The following is a 13,913-nucleotide window of genomic DNA, read 5'->3' as shown; positions in this document are numbered from 1 at the left end:
TGAAGGATTCCTGATGACATCAAACATCCCCATCAGTTCACGGGAGTGCTTGGCCTCTGACTGACCCAAACGGAAACACATCGATAAACACAGTTTTTCACTGAATGAAATGTAAAATGCTGTGCTTGCTGGAAATCTGATGTGCAAACAGAAAGTGCTGGAAATACTCAGCAGGTCTTGCCAGCCTTGCTGAATATTTCCAGCACCATCTGTTTTTATTGCACTTGTTTCCTGCTCTTGCTGCTGTTGAAGAAAAGAAGCCGTTACTCACCCGATGTGGAGCCCGGAGGGGGCCCAGCTGTAGATGGTTTCACTGTTATAGTGACCCTTCCTGAAGAAGAAGAAAAAGAATGAAACCAATTCACCACAATGTCAACACCATTATATTCCTGTCGAGTTTGACCAGAAAACCATCATATAGATCTTGGTGTAAAAGTGAGGTTCACAAATCCAATTGATGATTCAAATTTGAGTAAATTTTCAACCATTTCCTTCGAAAAGGAGGTGTGGGCAGGACTGAAAGAATGAACTAACACTGAAGCTGCAAATGGGATAAGCACACCGCTGTGAACAGACTTGCTGGTGAATACTGAAAGGAGACAGCACTAACCTGTTGTAGTAGTTTCCCCAGATGTGGTCGTTGTTTCCTGTGTTGTTGTTGTTGTTGTTGGCACTGCAGACAAAGAAATAACTTTCAAAATCACCAAATTCCAATTCCCACAGTGTTGTGAATTTTACACCGGGGATACGTTATTGATATGAAGCACAAATCTTCAAGAAATTGGTGATTACAGCTACTCACTGGGTATCAAGATTTCTTCATTTGCTTTTTGGTCAAAAACAAGCTGGATTGAATCTGAAAATATTATGAACTCATTGGTACATTTCTCACTTACCAGGAGTGGAAGATGTAGTGGGGGACGTTGTGGTCATTCCTGTTACTGGCTCACAGCAAACGCGCACTTTGTAGTCATAACAAAATCTGTTCTGCTCCACAGCACTTTGAGAGAGTACACAGGTGAGGCCCTTGTCTTTGTCGCATGTCACATTGTCTGGTGACTGGCTTATTGGTTTGTCCGGTTGGTCAACAAACTGACACTGAATGTCCACAATTGTTTCCGAAGGGAAGGAACAATATTTTGTTTTGTTGGGATTCTGCAATTCATAATCGCCAGGGCTGTCCTTAGAAGGTGTATGTTCATTAATCCAGGGTGACCAATGGCCGTGGCAGACGATCTCTGGAAGAGAAAAGCAGAAATGTCGGAGAATATATCAGACACTCATGGACTAACCAAAAGTGGCAATGTCGGATGTGAGAACAGCCAGACTGCATTTGAAATGCTGGAAACATATTTTCTCATCATAATGAATTAACTTATCCATAATATCAACACGATATCAAGGCAGCAACTTTGACAACATCTGGAAATAATTCTTTTGGAATGGAAATGTCTATGAGCACCAGCACGAAGAACAAACTGTACAGTTTACGAACTGGATTGAAAATTATGCTGAAAATGTGTTAGAATAAGCAGCCACAAAAGGACACAGAATGGGACAAAAGGATCAAATTTACAGATCAAACTGTTGAAACATTAACAATCTGATTTTCCGAGAGAGAAACCTCCCAGGGGTGAGCTTGTCACAACACTGTTTTTGTGAATGTGAAAACGTCACTGATTGCAGATTGAGAATACTGAACTTTACAAAGAACTCCATCCCAAAGGAATTGGATCAGGCTAAAGGACTGAATTGCTGGACTGGAATTGTCTGAGCCAATGGTGATCAAGGTGCACTTGGAAGAGGATTTGAAAAGATTATTGAGGTCCTGTACGACAAACAAGAGGCTAAGGTTTTGGCTTATCGCACAGCACAGAGCACCACACTCTTTTCTGCTTTGTCAAATTGGACAACCCACAGCAGCCACCACAAAACACTGGAGAATTGTAACACGAGTGTCTTTGCAAGGTCCTCCTAATCTGTGGCAAGAAAGGCTTTCCAACAACAGCATCCTCTCCCAAGACAAGATATTCAGCAGTCAGGCAACAATTACACGTAACCACTTCTGCTGGGCAGGAGATGACATTTGATTGCCTGACACCAGATTCCCAAAGCAACGGCTTTCCCCAGAATGCGGTGATAGAAGGAGACCCCTGCGGGACAGCAGAAACACCTCAGGGCTGTCCCGAAGGATTCCTCATGACATCAAACAGCCCCATCAATCCCCATGATCCTTAGTGGAAGGAAGTCATCATCGAAACCGAGGGCGTGTCTAATAGGGAGATTCAATATTGAAGGAAAATCTCAATTACCTGTTGTTGATGAAGCTGTTGTACCTTTTGTTGTAGTTGTCACTTCTACAGGAAAAGAGAATTATTCAAAACCACTGCACTCTGACTGGAAATCCAGCTGTATTAATAGACTTCCAACATTAGCTTACTGAATTCACAATAAGGCAGCAAGAATGAGGAACATACTGACTACAGCTACTTTCCACCCACATGGAAAGGGCGACAAGACAGTACCAATGGACGGGCATTGTCTAAAAGGGGAATTTCACAACAGCGCACTGGTATGAACGCTTATGTGGACATCATTTCACCTCAGCTCCCGCCTCGGATCTACCTTCATTCAAAGAGCAAGAATTTCTTCCATTTCCCTTTGGAAAGTATGGTCACAGTGCCTCCCCATGGTGAAATGATGAACCTCTAATGTGTGTTGAAACAAGATCATTTGTTTCATTGAAGAAAACGTAAACATAGAAACTAGAAGCCATTCGGACCTTGGAACCTGCTCATCCATTCATTTTGATCATGGCGGATCATCAAATTCAATATCCTGTTCCCCCTTAACCCCATATCCATTCATCCTTTTCATCCCAAGAGCGGTGCTGCTGGAATTCTGACCTGAATACGAAAATTAACGGTGAAAAAGTACAAAGTAATGTCTTTCCACTGCCTGGAACATGTTCCAACTGAACAGTTTTTGCCTCTGGTTTTGCTGCTGTGCATCAAAAGAAGCCGTCACTCACCCGGTGTGGAGCTGGTAGTGGAGCTGGTTGTAATTGGTGTCCCTGGTTTAGTGGTCACTTCTGAAGAACAAGAAACACAATCAAATCAACTGACGTAGAATAGAAAAGGCAGCAGTGTTCCATTGTGAGATTTATTTCATTGGCTTGTTGCAAATTTAATGTTTGAAATAGTACAATGCGATTCAGGTGTCCTCAACTATTCATTCACTTGCAACCACAACGTAAGAACAACAAGACTAAACAAATGGACGGGCGTTGTCTAAAAGGTGAATTTGACAACACTGCACTGGTGTGAATGCTTACGCGCACAGCATTTCACCTCAGCTCCCACCTTGGATCAACTTGCTGAAGAAGGTGATAGAAGGAGACCCCTGCGGAACAACAGAAACGCTTCAGGGCTGTCCTGAAGGATTCCTGATGACATCAAACATCCCCATCAGTTCACGGGAGTGCTTGGCCTCTGACTGACCCAAACGGAAACACATCGATAAACACAGTTTTTCACTGAATGAAATGTAAAATGCTGTGCTTGCTGGAAATCTGATCTGCAAACAGAAAGTGCTGGAAATACTCAGCAGGTCTTGCCAGCCTTGCTGAATATTTCCAGCACCATCTGTTTTTATTGCACTTGTTTCCTGCTCTTGCTGCTGTTGAAGAAAAGAAGCCGTTACTCACCCGATGTGGAGCCCGGAGGGGGCCCAGCTGTAGATGGTTTCACTGTTATAGTGACCCTTCCTGAAGAAGAAGAAAAAGAATGAAACCAATTCACCACAATGTCAACACCATTATATTCCTGTCGAGTTTGACCAGAAAACCATCATATAGATCTTGGTGTAAAAGTGAGGTTCACAAATCCAATTGATGATTCAAATTTGAGTAAATTTTCAACCATTTCCTTCGAAAAGGAGGTGTGGGCAGGACGGAAAGAATGAACTAACACTGAAGCTGCAAATGGGATAAGCACACCACTGTGAACAGACTCGCTGGTGAATACTGAAAGGAGACAGCACTAACCTGTTGTAGTAGTTTCCCCAGATGTGGTCGTTGTTTCCTGTGTTGTTGTTGTTGTTGTTGGCACTGCAGACAAAGAAATAACTTTAATAGACTTCCAACATTAGCTTATTCAATTCACAATAAGGCAGCAAGAATGAGGAGCATACTGACTACAGCTAGTGACGGGCTCAACTAACTTGGAGAATAAAGAGGCAAAGCTGAACAGGAGAAAGACAAATTTTACAAATTTGTTATTGTTTCAGAAATATTCTAAATTACTGAGCGAGAGAAGAAAATGGAAGAATATTAACAATCATACCATGCTAAGGGGAAGATCCATTGACAAGATCTGTCATGGAAACTGCTGAACTTTGACAAAGATGCTGCATATCAGCATCATCGTGTCATGCACATTGTAGAAATTATTCCAATATCAGGCTGATATTTCGGAACAGGTTCAGGAAATATTGTTGAGCAAGTAGATTTTAGGAGAGAACAGTACACACACAAACACAGAGAAAGCATTTCTCCTCATGTGCACGTTCTCATTGAGCTTCATCTGAATCAGTCCTTTATCAACCAGTTCACTTGGGAAGTTAGGGACTAACTCGAAATAAGTGTGAAGCAGTGTCCTTCTACTGCCTGGAAATTGCTCCAACTAAACAGTTTGCAACACTGGTTTTGCTACTGTGTGTCAAAAGAAGCTTTCACTCACCTGATGTGAAGCTGGTAGTGAAACTGGTTGTCGTTGGTTTGACTGTTGTAGTGATGATTTCTGAAGAATAAGAAACACAATGATATGTGACATAAAGCTAACACTGTTCCACTGCAAGGTTCATTTGATTGGCTTTGCTGCAAACATGCTGTTTAGAATAGAACATAAGTACTGAAAATGTTGGATGAACTCAGCGGATCTGCCAGCATTTGAGGAAAGAAAGAGAGTTCACGGTTTGGATCTGAATGATCTTTCTGCAGAAGGATTTGTTTTGATTTGATTTGATTTATTACTGTCTCATCTATTAGTATAGGTTGAAAAGTATTGTTTCTGGCACACTGCACAGACAAAGAATATTGTTCGTAGAGTACTCAGGGGAGAAGAAAAGGAAACAGAGCCTAATATCGTGTTACAGTGATCGCTAGGGTGTAGAGAAAGATCAAATTAATACAATGTGCAGATTGTCCATTGGACTCATCTGCCATCCCATGATCCAAAATTTGGTGGCAGCAGGGAAGAAGGTGTTCTTGAGTTGGTTGGTGAGTGTCCTCAGGTTTTTTTGCTGACAGTGGAAGGTGGAAGAGAGAATGTTCCGGATGTATGCGGTCTTTAATTATGCTGGCTGCTTTTTTGAGGAAGTGGAAAGTATGGACAGTGTCAATGGATAGGAGACTATTTGCATGGTGGACGAGGCTTCGTTTCCACCTTTTGAAGTTTCTTGCAGTCTTGGACAGAACAGAATCCATACCAAGTTGCAAAAGAGCTGGAAAGGATGCTTTCTGTGATTCTTCTATCAAAGCTGGTAGCAGACATGCTGAATTTCTTTAGCCTTCTGAGAAAGTAGGGGCTTTGATGGGCTTTCTTACCTATGGCACCAGTGTTGGGGGAACAAGAGACATAGAAGGATCATCAAGATCCAAAATATTAAATCTGTTTCTCTCCACAGATGCTGCCAGGCCTGCTGAGTTCTTTCAACATGTTCTGTTTTTATTCGCGATCTCCCGCATCTGCATTGTTTTGGTTCTATTTCAAATATAACAGCTGGATTTAGTTGGCTTCAAATATTCAATCACTTCCACCCACATGGAAAGGGTGACAAGACAGTACTAATGGATGGGCATTGTCTAAAAGGGGAATTTGACAACAGCGCACTGGTGTGAACGCTTATGTGCACAGCATTTCACCTCAACTCCCACCTCGGATCTACCTTCATTCAAAGAGCAAGAATGTCTTCCATTTCCCTTTGGAAAGTATGGTCACAGTGCCTCCCCATGGTGAAATGATGAACCTCTAATGTGTGTTGAAACAAGATCATTTGTTTCATTGAAGAAAACGTAAACATAGAAACTAGAAGCCATTCGGACCTTGGAACCTGCTCATCCATTCATTTTGATCATGGCGGATCATCAAATTCAATATCCTGTTCCCCCTTAACCCCATATCCATTCATCCTTTTCATCCCAAGAGCGGTGCTGCTGGAATTCTGACCTGAATACGAAAATTCATGGTGAAAAAGTACAAAGTAATGTCTTTCCACTGCCTGGAACATGTTCCAACTGAACAGTTTTTGCCTCTGGTTTTGCTGCTGTGCATCAAAAGAAGCCGTCACTCACCCGGTGTGGAGCTGGTAGTGGAGCTGGTTGTAATTGGTGTCCCTGGTTTAGTGGTCACTTCTGAAGAACAAGAAACACAATCAAATCAACTGACGTAGAATAGAAAAGGCAGCAGTGTTCCATTGTGAGATTTATTTCATTGGCTTGTTGCAAATTTAATGTTTGAAATAGTACAATGCGATTCAGGTGTCCTCAACTATTCATTCACTTGCAACCACAACGAAAGAACAACAAGACTAAACAAATGGACGGGCGTTGTCTAAAAGGTGAATTTGACAACACTGCACTGGTGTGAATGCTTACGTGCACAGCATTTCACCTCAGCTCCCACCTTGGATCAACTTGCTGAAGAAGGTGATAGAAGGAGACCCCTGCGGGACAACAGAAACACTTCAGGGCTGTCCTGAAGGATTCCTGATGACATCAAACATCCCCATCAGTTCACGGGAGTGCTTGGCCTCTGACTGACCCAAACGGAAACACATCGATAAACACAGTTTTTCACTGAATGAAATGTAAAATGCTGTGCTTGCTGGAAATCAGATCTGCAAACAGAAAGTGCTGGAAATACTCAGCAGGACTTGCCAGCATTGCTGAATATTTCCAGCACCACCTGTTTTTATTGCACTTGTTTCCTGCTCTTGCTGCTGTTGAAGAAAAGAAGCCGTTACTCACCCGATGTGGAGCCCGGAGGGGGCCCAGCTGTAGATGGTTTCACTGTTATAGTGACCCTTCCTGAAGAAGAAGAAAAAGAATGAAACCAATTCACCACAATGTCAACACCATTATATTCCTGTCGAGTTTGACCAGAAAACCATCATATAGATCTTGGTGTAAAAGTGAGGTTCACAAATCCAATTGATGATTCAAATTTGAGTAAATTTTCAACCATTTCCTTCGAAAAGGAGGTGTGGGCAGGACTGAAAGAATGAACTAACACTGAAGCTGCAAATGGGATAAGCACACCGCTGTGAACAGACTTGCTGGTGAATACTGAAAGGAGACAGCACTAACCTGTTGTAGTAGTTTCCCCAGATGTGGTCGTTGTTTCCTGTGTTGTTGTTGTTGTTGTTGGCACTGCAGACAAAGAAATAACTTTCAAAATCACCAGATTCCAATTCCCACAGTGTTGTGAATTTTACACCGGGGATACGTTATTGATATGAAGCACAAATCTTCAAGAAATTGGTGATTACAGCTACTCACTGGGCATCAAGAAATCTTCATTTGCTTTTTGGTCGAAAACAAGCTGGATTGAATCTGAAAATATTATGAACTCATTGGTACATTTCTCACTTACCAGGAGTGGAAGATGTAGTGGGGGACGTTGTGGTCATTCCTGTTACTGGCTCACAGCAAATGCGCACTTTGTAGTCATAACAAAATCTGTTCTGCTCCACAGCACTTTGAGAGAGTACACAGGTGAGGCCCTTGTCTTTGTCGCATGTCACATTGTCTGGTGACTGGCTTATTGGTTTGTCCGGTTGGTCAACAAACTGACATTGAATGTCCACAATTGTTTCCGAAGGGAAGGAACAATATTTTGTTTTGTTGGGATTCTGCAATTCATAATCGCCAGGGCTGTCCTTAGAAGGTGTATGTTCATTAATCCAGGGTGACCAATGGCCGTGGCAGACGATCTCTGGAAGAGAAAAGCAGAAATGTCGGAGAATATATCAGACACTCATGGACTAACCAAAAGTGGCAATGTCGGATGTGAGAACAGCCAGACTGCATTTGAAATGCTGGAAACATATTTTCTCATGATAATGAATTAACTTATCCATAATATCAACACGATATCAAGGCAGCAACTTTGACAACATCTGGAAATAATTCTTTTGGAATGGAAATGTCTATGAGCAACAGCACGAAGAACAAACTGTACAGTTTACGAACTGGATTGAAAATTATGCTGAAAATGTGTTAGAATAAGCAGCCACAAAAGGACACAGAATGGGACAAAAGGATCAAATTTACAGATCAAACTGTTGAAACATTAACAATCTGATTTTCCGATAGAGAAACCTCCCAGGGGTGAGCTTGTCACAACACTGTTTTTGTGAATGTGAAAACGTCACTGATTGCAGATTGAGAATACTGAACTTTACAAATAACTCCATCCCAAAGGAATTGGATCAGGCTAAAGGACTGAATTGCTGGACTGGAATTGTCTGAGCCAATGGTGATCAAGGTGCACTTGGAAGAGGATTTGAAAAGATTATTGAGGTCCTGTACGACAAACAAGAGGCTAAGGTTTTGGCTTATCGCACAGCACAGAGCACCACACTCTTTTCTGCTTTGTCAAATTGGACAACCCACAGCAGCCACCACAAAACACTGGAGAATTGTAACACGAGTGTCTTTGCAAGGTCCTCCTAATCTGTGGCAAGAAAGGCTTTCCAACAACAGCATCCTCTCCCAAGACAAGATATTCAGCAGTCAGGCAACAATTACACGTAACCACTTCTGCTGGGCAGGAGATGACATTTGATTGCCTGACACCAGATTCCCAAAGCAACGGCTTTCCCCAGAATGCGGTGATAGAAGGAGACCCCTGCGGGACTGCAGAAATACCTCAGGGCTGTCCCGAAGGATTCCTCATGACATCAAACATCCCCATCAATCCCCATGATCCTTAGTGGAAGGAAGTCATCATCAAAACCGAGGGCGTGTCTAATAGGGAGATTCAATATTGAAGGAAAATCTCAATTACCTGTTGTTGATGAAGCTGTTGTACCTTTTGTTGTAGTTGTCACTTCTACAGGAAAAGAGAATTATTCAAAACCACTGCACTCTGACTGGAAATCCAGCTGTATTAATAGACTTCCAACATTAGCTTACTGAATTCACAATAAGGCAGCAAGAATGAGGAACATACTGACTACAGCTACTTTCCACCCACATGGAAAGGGCGACAAGACAGTACCAATGGACGGGCATTGTCTAAAAGGGGAATTTCAGAACAGCGCACTGGTATGAACGCTTATGTGGACATCATTTCACCTCAGCTCCCACCTCGGATCTTCCTGCATTCAAAGAGCAAGAAGTTCTTCCATTTCCCTTTGGAAAGTATGGTCACAGTGCCTCCCCATGGTGAAATGATGAACCTCTAATGTGTGTTGAAACAAGATCATTTGTTTCATTGAAGAAAACGTAAACGTAGAAACTAGAAGCCATTCGGACCTTGGAACCTGCTCATCCATTCATTTTGATCATGGCGGATCATCAAATTCAATATCCTGTTCCCCCTTAACCCCATATCCATTCATCCTTTTCATCCCAAGAGCTGTGCTGCTGGAATTCTGACCTGAATACGAAAATTCACGGTGAAAAAGTACAAAGTAATGTCTTTCCACTGCCTGGAACATGTTCCAACTGAACAGTTTTTGCCTCTGGTTTTGCTGCTGTGCATCAAAAGAAGCCGTCACTCACCCGGTGTGGAGCTGGTAGTGGAGCTGGTTGTAATTGGTGTCCCTGGTTTAGTGGTCACTTCTGAAGAACAAGAAACACAATCAAATCAACTGACGTAGAATAGAAAAGGCAGCAGTGTTCCATTGTGAGATTTATTTCATTGGCTTGTTGCAAATTTAATGTTTGAAATAGTACAATGCGATTCAGGTGTCCTCAACTATTCATTCACTTGCAACCACAACGAAAGAACAACAAGACTAAACAAATGGATGGGCGTTGTCTAAAAGGTGAATTTGACAACACTGCCCTGGTGTGAATGCTTACGCGCACAGCATTTCACCTCAGCTCCCACCTTGGATCAACTTGCTGAAGAAGGTGATAGAAGGAGACCCCTGCGGAACAACAGAAACACTTCAGGGCTGTCCTGAAGGATTCCTGATGACATCAAACATCCCCATCAGTTCACGGGAGTGCTTGGCCTCTGACTGACCCAAACGGAAACACATCGATAAACACAGTTTTTCACTGAATGAAATGTAAAATGCTGTGCTTGCTGGAAATCTGATATGCAAACAGAAAGTGCTGGAAATACTCAGCAGGTCTTGCCAGCCTTGCTGAATATTTCCAGCACCACCTGTTTTTATTGCACTTGTTTCCTGCTCTTGCTGCTGTTGAAGAAAAGAAGCCGTTACTCACCCGATGTGGAGCCCGGAGGGGGCCCAGCTGTAGATGGTTTCACTGTTATAGTGACCCTTCCTGAAGAAGAAGAAAAAGAATGAAACCAATTCACCACAATGTCAACACCATTATATTCCTGTCGAGTTTGACCAGAAAACCATCATATAGATCTTGGTGTAAAAGTGAGGTTCACAAATCCAATTGATGATTCAAATTTGAGTAAATTTTCAACCATTTCCTTCGAAAAGGAGGTGTGGGCAGGACTGAAAGAATGAACTAACACTGAAGCTGCAAATGGGATAAGCACACCGCTGTGAACAGACTTGCTGGTGAATACTGAAAGGAGACAGCACTAACCTGTTGTAGGAGTTTCCCCAGATGTGGTCGTTGTTTCCTGTGTTGTTGTTGTTGTTGTTGGCACTGCAGACAAAGAAATAACTTTCAAAATCACCAAATTCCAATTCCCACAGTGTTGTGAATTTTACACCGGGGATACGTTATTGATATGAAGCACAAATCTTCAAGAAATTGGTGATTACAGCTACTCACTGGGTATCAAGAAATCTTCATTTGCTTTTTGGTCGAAAACAAGCTGGATTGAATCTGAAAATATTATGAACTCATTGGTACATTTCTCACTTACCAGGAGTGGAAGATGTAGTGGGGGACGTTGTGGTCATTCCTGTTACTGGCTCACAGCAAATGCGCACTTTGTAGTCATAACAAAATCTGTTCTGCTCCACAGCACTTTGAGAGAGTACACAGGTGAGGCCCTTGTCTTTGTCGCATGTCACATTGTCTGGTGACTGGCTTATTGGTTTGTCCGGTTGGTCAACAAACTGACACTGAATGTCCACAATTGTTTCCGAAGGGAAGGAACAATATTTTGTTTTGTTGGGATTCTGCAATTCATAATCGCCAGGGCTGTCCTTAGAAGGTGTATGTTCATTAATCCAGGGTGACCAATGGCCGTGGCAGACGATCTCTGGAAGAGAAAAGCAGAAATGTCGGAGAATATATCAGACACTCATGGACTAACCAAAAGTGGCAATGTCGGATGTGAGAACAGCCAGACTGCATTTGAAATGCTGGAAACATATTTTCTCATCATAATGAATTAACTTATCCATAATATCAACACGATATCAAGGCAGCAACTTTGAAAACATCTGGAAATAATTCTTTTGGAATGGAAATGTCTATGAGCACCAGCACGAAGAACAAACTGTACAGTTTACGAACTGGATTGAAAATTATGCTGAAAATGTGTTAGAATAAGCAGCCACAAAAGGACACAGAATGGGACAAAAGGATCAAATTTACAGATCAAACTGTTGAAACATTAACAATCTGATTTTCCGATAGAGAAACCTCCCAGGGGTGAGCTTGTCACAACACTGTTTTTGTGAATGTGAAAACGTCACTGATTGCAGATTGAGAATACTGAACTTTACAAAGAACTCCATCCCAAAGGAATTGGATCAGGCTAAAGGACTGAATTGCTGGACTGGAATTGTCTGAGCCAATGGTGATCAAGGTGCACTTGGAAGAGGATTTGAAAAGATTATTGAGGTCCTGTACGACAAACAAGAGGCTAAGGTTTTGGCTTATCGCACAGCACAGAGCACCACACTCTTTTCTGCTTTGTCAAATTGGACAACCCACAGCAGCCACCACAAAACACTGGAGAATTGTAACACGAGTGTCTTTGCAAGGTCCTCCTAATCTGTGGCAAGAAAGGCTTTCCAACAACAGCATCCTCTCCCAAGACAAGATATTCAGCAGTCAGGCAACAATTACACGTAACCACTTCTGCTGGGCAGGAGATGACATTTGATTGCCTGACACCAGATTCCCAAAGCAACGGCTTTCCCCAGAATGCGGTGATAGAAGGAGACCCCTGCGGGACTGCAGAAACACCTCAGGGCTGTCCCGAAGGATTCCTCATGACATCAAACATCCCCATCAATCCCCATGATCCTTAGTGGAAGGAAGTCATCATCGAAACCGAGGGCTTGTCTAATAGGGAGATTCAATATTGAAGGAAAATCTCAATTACCTGTTGTTGATGAAGCTGTTGTTCCTTTTGTTGTAGTTGTCACTTCTACAGGAAAAGAGAATTATTCAAAACCACTGCACTCTGACTGGAAATCCAGCTGTATTAATAGACTTCCAACATTAGCTTACTGAATTCACAATAAGGCAGCAAGAATGAGGAACATACTGACTACAGCTACTTTCCACCCACATGGAAAGGGCGACAAGACAGTACCAATGGACAGGCATTGTCTAAAAGGGGAATTTCACAACAGCGCACTGGTATGAACGCTTATGTGGACATCATTTCACCTCAGCTCCCTCCTCGGATCTACCTTCATTCAAAGAGCAAGAGTGTCTTCCATTTCCCTTTGGAAAGTATGGTCACAGTGCCTCCCCATGGTGAAATGATGAACCTCTAATGTGTGTTGAAACAAGATCATTTGTTTCATTGAAGAAAACGTAAACATAGAAACTAGAAGCCATTCGGACCTTGGAACCTGCTCATCCATTCATTTTGATCATGGCGGATCATCAAATTCAATATCCTGTTCCCCCTTAACCCCATATCCATTCATCCTTTTCATCCCAAGAGCTGTGCTGCTGGAATTCTGACCTGAATACGAAAATTCACGGTGAAAAAGTACAAAGTAATGTCTTTCCACTGCCTGGAACATGTTCCAACTGAACAGTTTTTGCCTCTGGTTTTGCTGCTGTGCATCAAAAGAAGCCGTCACTCACCCGGTGTGGAGCTGGTAGTGGAGCTGGTTGTAATTGGTGTCCCTGGTTTAGTGGTCACTTCTGAAGAACAAGAAACACAATCAAATCAACTGACGTAGAATAGAAAAGGCAGCAGTGTTCCATTGTGAGATTTATTTCATTGGCTTGTTGCAAATTTAATGTTTGAAATAGTACAATGCGATTCAGGTGTCCTCAACTATTCATTCACTTGCAACCACAACGAAAGAACAACAAGACTAAACAAATGGACGGGCGTTGTCTAAAAGGTGAATTTGACAACACTGCACTGGTGTGAATGCTTACGCGCACAGCATTTCACCTCAGCTCCCACCTTGGATCAACTTGCTGAAGAAGGTGATAGAAGGAGACCCCTGCGGAACAACAGAAACACTTCAGGGCTGTCCTGAAGGATTCCTGATGACATCAAACATCCCCATCAGTTCACGGGAGTGCTTGGCCTCTGACTGACCCAAACGGAAACACATCGATAAACACAGTTTTTCACTGAATGAAATGTAAAATGCTGTGCTTGCTGGAAATCTGATATGCAAACAGAAAGTGCTGGAAATACTCAGCAGGTCTTGCCAGCCTTGCTGAATATTTCCAGCACCACCTGTTTGTATTGCACTTGTTTCCTGCTCATGCTGCTGTTGAAGAAAAGAAGCCGTTACTCACCCGATGTGGAGCCCGG

This window comes from Carcharhinus amblyrhynchos, chromosome 19 (genome assembly GCF_965287045.1).
Source record: "Carcharhinus amblyrhynchos chromosome 19, sCarAmb.v2.hapA, whole genome shotgun sequence".
NCBI lineage: Eukaryota > Metazoa > Chordata > Chondrichthyes > Carcharhiniformes > Carcharhinidae > Carcharhinus > Carcharhinus amblyrhynchos.
Note: the sequence above shows the minus strand (reverse complement) of the source record.